This window comes from Eubalaena glacialis, chromosome 5 (assembly GCF_028564815.1).
Source record: "Eubalaena glacialis isolate mEubGla1 chromosome 5, mEubGla1.1.hap2.+ XY, whole genome shotgun sequence".
NCBI lineage: Eukaryota > Metazoa > Chordata > Mammalia > Artiodactyla > Balaenidae > Eubalaena > Eubalaena glacialis.
This window is the reverse complement of record NC_083720.1, coordinates 5453516-5459515: the sequence shown is the minus strand read 5'-3', so window position 1 is coordinate 5459515 and position 6000 is coordinate 5453516. Positions and strand designations below refer to the sequence as shown.

The 6000-nt window shown below is 39.6% G+C and overlaps 1 pseudogene; it reads right to left on the bottom strand.

Annotated features, from left to right (window-relative positions):
• Positions 1-769: 769 nt before the first annotated feature.
• Positions 770-6000, bottom strand: part of LOC133091727 (large ribosomal subunit protein eL32-like) — a 77762-nt pseudogene continuing 72531 nt past the window's right edge.

Below are 6000 nucleotides of genomic sequence, written 5' to 3'. Positions count from 1 at the left end.
GCTGTAGTAAGACCTGCCTCCTTTTCCTAAAGGAATTTGCAATCCAGTGGAAGTTCTGGTAGAGCAGTAAATAGCACCATGGAGGCGAAGGTCCCATGTAAAGCTTCAGTCAGTCACAATTTTCCTGGGTAGACCCAGATTTTCTCGCCCTCCTTTGGGTCCCATCCGTGGAAAGCTTGCCAATCATGGGAGCTTAACCATGGCATTAATCAGAGGGACGAGAGAGAATCAAACCTCCCAAACACTCCTCTACCTTTCGAATAATAGATTTGAATTATGCACATTTAGTTTGAGTACTTAGCAGGTATCTGGAATCTATTTCTGGTTTACCTGAATCCTTCATCAAAAACAGAGTCTAGAATATCCTATAGTTTGCCATTAAATAAATATAAGCCTCTACCAGGAAACTGTTTTACATAAGATGTTCTCTATGAAAGTTAAATGGTCTTTAAGAAGAAACTCTCAATATTTGTCTGTACTCAAGATTATTTATGATCACATTGTAAGTATACTGCTAAGAAAAGTGACACATGAGTTTCCGAAAATGTGCAGGAAAGTTCAAAGGCATTCAAACTGCTTTGTTTCCAAAGCCCACTGATAGGCACTGCGGCTTCTGACTGCAGCGTTTACAGAGCCCTTGACAAAACAGCTCTTGACCCCATGTGTGTCTGGCACACTGATGCTATAAAAGATTGTTGCTGAAGGTTTTTTGGTTTTGTTTTGTTTTGTTTGTTTGTTTGTTTGTCTTCGGCTGAGTTTTATGGTTTTCTTAACACAAACAAAATGTGCACACGAGCTGCCTATTCATTTTCTTGCTGCGCAGCCTGGCGTTGGGACCAGTGACTCCGGTGGCCTGCTGGGCTGCTCTTTCCACAATGGCTTTGCAGTTCTCGGGGGAGACATTGTGAGCAACCTCAGCACAGTAAGATTTGTCACACATCAGCAGCACTTCAGGCTCCTTGACCTTGTGGACCAAGAACTTGTGGAAGCCTCTGGGCAGCACATGCTTTGTTTTCTTGTTGCTCCGGTAACCGATGTCGGGCATCAAGATCTGGCCCTTGAATCTCCTATGCACCCTGTTGTCTGGGTTTCCACCAGTTCTGCTTACTTTTGGCATATCATTCTGACTGGTGCCGGATGAACTTCTTGGTCCTTTTTTTTTTTTTTTTGGATGATCTTGGGCTTCAAGAGGGGTCTGAGGGCGGCCACGATGCCGAGTAGGAGATGGCTGCCACCTCCTTAGGCAGCGCCGAGGAAGAGCGCTACTGAAGTTTTTTCTATTCTCTTTAAATAAACTGTCGCCGTTACTTATTGCTGCATAACAAATCACCCTAAAACACAGGGGCTTAAAGCAACAAACAAAACTTATTTTTGTTCATGAATCTGCAACCCTGGCAGTGCTCAGCAGGGATGGCTCTTCTCCACCCGGCTCAGCTCTGTCTGATTGGATATGCCTCTTTATCTCCAGCACATAGTCTCTACTGTATGGCAGCTTCAAGGTAGCCAGACTTTTCACAGGTGGGCTCGAGGCTTCCCAGGGGAGCTGTGTTGCCCTTCACGGATGGCCTTGCTTCAGAAGCCATGTAGCCTTACCTCTGCCACGTTCTGTTAATCAAGGGCGGCCATCCCAAGGCCAGCCCAGGTTGAAGGGGAGGGGAAAATAGACTCCACCTCTTGCGTGGGAGTGAAAATGTTTTGCAAAATCACAGGGGATGGAAAATATTGCTCCTGTGATTTTTGATGCAGTCTAGCATATGAACCCACGGGAAGAATGTGTTTCAGAGTCTATACGGGGAATGAATGTGGTGTTAACCAAGAAAATGTTGGCTGAGCTCATGAAAGTATGGATCTCGTTTCTCTTCTTTTCCATTGGCTTCCAGAAAACTCATTGGCAAATGTGTTGCCTTCCTCCAGCCAGATCCCTTGGCAAACTTCATATTCAATAACTTACCTTGTCTTCATTTTATTTTCCTACCATTAGTTTCCCTCTGCTCCAATTTCCTTCACTTTTAAAACACCCTGTTGTTGTATATGTGTTTTGCTAAGCTGTCTTAAACAAAGCGAGAAACGAACTTTTAAATACTCTAAGAAACCAGAGAACCCACACAATAGGAAATATATCCAGTAAAAAAAAAAGAGAGTGACATGGACATATATACACTACCAAATGTAAAATAGATAAGCTAGTGGGAAGCAGCCGCATAGCACAGGGAGATCAGCTCGGTGTTTTGTGACCACCTAGAGGGGTGGGGTAGGGAGGGTGGGAGGGAGACGCAAGAGGGAAGAGATATGGGGATATGTGTATATGTATAGCTGATTCACTTTGTTATAAAGCAGAAACTAACACACCACTGTAAAGCAATTATACTCCAATAAAGATGTTAAAAAAAATAAAAATAAATTTAAAAAACAAAGATACCAAGAGAGTATAAACCTCACTAATAAAGAAGTGCATATTAAAACAAAGCACCATTTTTTTACTTATAATTTAATGTGGATCCTAAGCCCAAGGCTTAGTTCTTCACTGGTACTGTGAATTTTCAAAACTATTTTCTTTCCTTTAGTCAGGGATAGGGATCGGCATAGGAATAATGAGATCAGTACTTGTATATGTACCTGGGAGAACCGTAAACTTGCGCAGTTGTTCTCACAAAATAATTTGATGATATTTTTTAAATGCCATAAACTCTGATCCAGTAAGATTTCTTCGGGGTTCTAGAATAAGGAAATAATCCAAATTCTGGGAAATCTGTATTACATATTAGGATATATGCATTTCCTATATACATTGGAATGTCATCTCAGCTTATCTTTTTTTTAAAAAAAAGCTGTGATCAAATATACATGCATAAAAATTTACCATTTTAACCAATTTTAGGTGCACAGTCAGTGGCATTAAGTACGTTCGTGTTGTCGAGCAACCATCACCACTGTCCATCTCCAGGACTTTTTCATCATTCTCAACATAAACTCTGTACCCATTAAACAATAACTCCCCATTCCCCCCTCTCCTCAGCTCCTGGTAACCACTATTCTATTTTCTGTCTCTAAATTTGACTAATCTAGGTACTTCACATAAGTGGAACCATGTAATATTTGTCTTTCAGTGTCTGGCTTATTTTACTTAGCATAATATTTCAAGGTTCATTCATATTGTAGCATGCATCAGAATTTCATTCCTTTTTTAAGGCTGAATAATATTCATATATATATATATATATATATATATATGGCATTTTGTTAATCCATTTGTTCATTATTGGGCATTTTTACTGTTTCTACCTTTTGGCTATTGTGAATAGTGCTAGCGTACAAATATCTGAGTCCCTGCTTTCAATTCTTTGGGGTATACACCTAGAAGTGAAATTGCTTCTATTTTGTATCAATGAAAAATTAGAAGCAAACATCATATACAACAAATAAGGAAATTGCTAACTAAATTATGGCACATGTCCTTTATATCCTGTCTCCTTTTAAAATGAGGACCCTAGAGGCCTCACAGGCCGCCTTCCCAGGCCCCTGTTCTCCACGCCCCGCACTGTCTCCACCACAGCATCTGTCCTGCCATGTTGATCGTTTCCCCTGCTAGAGGAAACGATCCTCTGTCAGGATAAGGATTTTGTCTTCCATTTCTGGCCTCAATTCTTTAATAGCTGACACATAATATGAGCATGATAAGTGTTGATTAGGTAAAAGAGATTAGCAGGAAATAGCAGAGTCAAAAATCACCTCATAATAAATTTGATTCAGCTGTTTGTTGACTGACTGTGAAAACCTTATCAAGGACATGAACCTAGACTCAAATTTGGGGAATACAAAGTGAAAATCTTATAAGTGATAGGAAAGTCTTTGGAGGAGTGGGACTATACCTAGTATGTCATGGCACTAAAGTCGGTTCCTTTATTTTAGTGTTTAATATACAGCGAGAGTGTAAGATTCTTGAAAGATCTGGAATCTTTCAGGAGGGCCAGATGAATCTTTCTTACATGGAAGCATCCACACTTACACATTACTCTTCCCCTTTTATTCCAATGAACGTGCATACAAATATACACGTCTGCATTTTGACATAATAAATATGTCCAGTATTCTAAAATGCCAGTGCTAATAAAGATTTAATAGCCATAATATATCTCACCCACTCCTAAGTCTGAAGAAATAAATTGGCTTTTAGTAACAGACATCAGTAATCCCAAGTCTTATTCAATCTAGATCTTCCCTCTTTTCATTTACTACTGCATCCTCTTGAGAGTTGAGTGAGACCTTTATTCACTGTCACCTCCTCTGAGAAGTCTTCCCTGATCCACCCCGTCCTGGAGCACATCCATCACTCTCTCCCTCCTTCCATTGCTTTACTTACTCTTCCTGTCATTGATTGCCACCAAACATGCCACCTGTTTGATCTTTCCTTTGTTTCTTTTCTGTCCCTCACTTAAGAAGGTACATTCCTTGAAGGCAAAAGCTTTTATCCACCCAGAACCTAAGCAACACCTAGAAAATAACAGCAATTCAATAAAAATTTGTGAAACACATCAAGAAACGCTTAATTAAAAAGTCAGGACCTATAGAAGAGATCATAGGCAAAACATTCTCTGACATAAATAGCTGATTCACTTTGCTGTACAGTAGAAACTAACACAATATTGGAAAGCAACTATACTCCAATAAAAATTTAAAAACCAGAAATGAGCTATCAAGCCTTGAAAAGACATGGAGGAACCTTAAATGCATATTACTAAGGGAAAGAAGCCAATCTGAAAAGACTCCATATTGTATGATTCCATCTATATGACATCTGAAAAAGGCAAAACTATGGAGACAGTGAAAGAATCAGTGGTTGCCAGGGGTGGAGGAGGGGGAGGATAGGGTAAATAGACAGAGCACAGAGGATTTTAGGGCAGAGAAACTACTCTGCATTATACTCTAATGGTGGAAACATGTCATTATACATTTGTCTAAACCCACAGAATGTAGAACACTAAGAGCTGATTCACTTCGTTATAAAGCAGAAACTAACACTCCATTGTAAAGCAATTATACTCCAATAAAGATGTTAAAAAAAAAAAAAAGAGTGAACCATAACGTGAACTATGGACTTTGGGTGATTATGATGGGTCAATGCAGGTTCATCAATTGTCACAAATGTATAACTCTGGTGGGGGATGATGGGGGAGGCTAAGCATGTGTGCGGGCAGGAGAATATGGGAACTCTCTGTACCTTCCTCTCAACCTTGTTGTGAACCTAAAACTGCTCTAAAAAATAGTGTCTTTAAAAAAATAAAACAAAACAAAACTCTACAAATAACAAATGCTGAAGAGGGTGTGGAGAAAAGGGAACCCTCCCACACTGTTGGTGGGAATGTAAATTGGTACAGCCACTATGGAAAACAGTATGGAGGTTCCTCAGAAAACTAAAAAGGGAATTACCATATTATCCAGCAATCCCACTCCTGGGCATGTATCCAGACAAAAATTAATCCAAAAAGATACATGCACCCCTAGGTTCATAGCAGCACTATTCACAATAGCCAAGACATGGAAACAACCTAAATGTCCATCAACGGATGAATGGATAAAGAAGATGTAGTCTACATATACAATGGAATACTACTCAGCCATAAAAAAGAAAGAAATAATGCCATTTGCAGCAACATGCAACATGCAGAGATTATCATACTAAGTGATGTAAGTCAGAAAGAGAAAGACAAATACCATATAATATCACTTACATGTGGAATCTTAAATACGACACAAATGAACCTACCTATGAAACAGAAACAGACTCACGGACATATGGAACAAACTTGTGGTTGCCAAGGGGGAGTGGGTTGGGGGAGGGATGGAGTGGGAGGTTGGGGCCAGCAGATGTAAGCTATTATATAGAGGATGGATAATAAACAAGGTCCTACTGTATAGCACAGAGAAATGTATTCAGTATCCTATGATAAGCCATAATGGAAAAGAATATTAAAAAAAGAATGTATATATATGTATAACTGA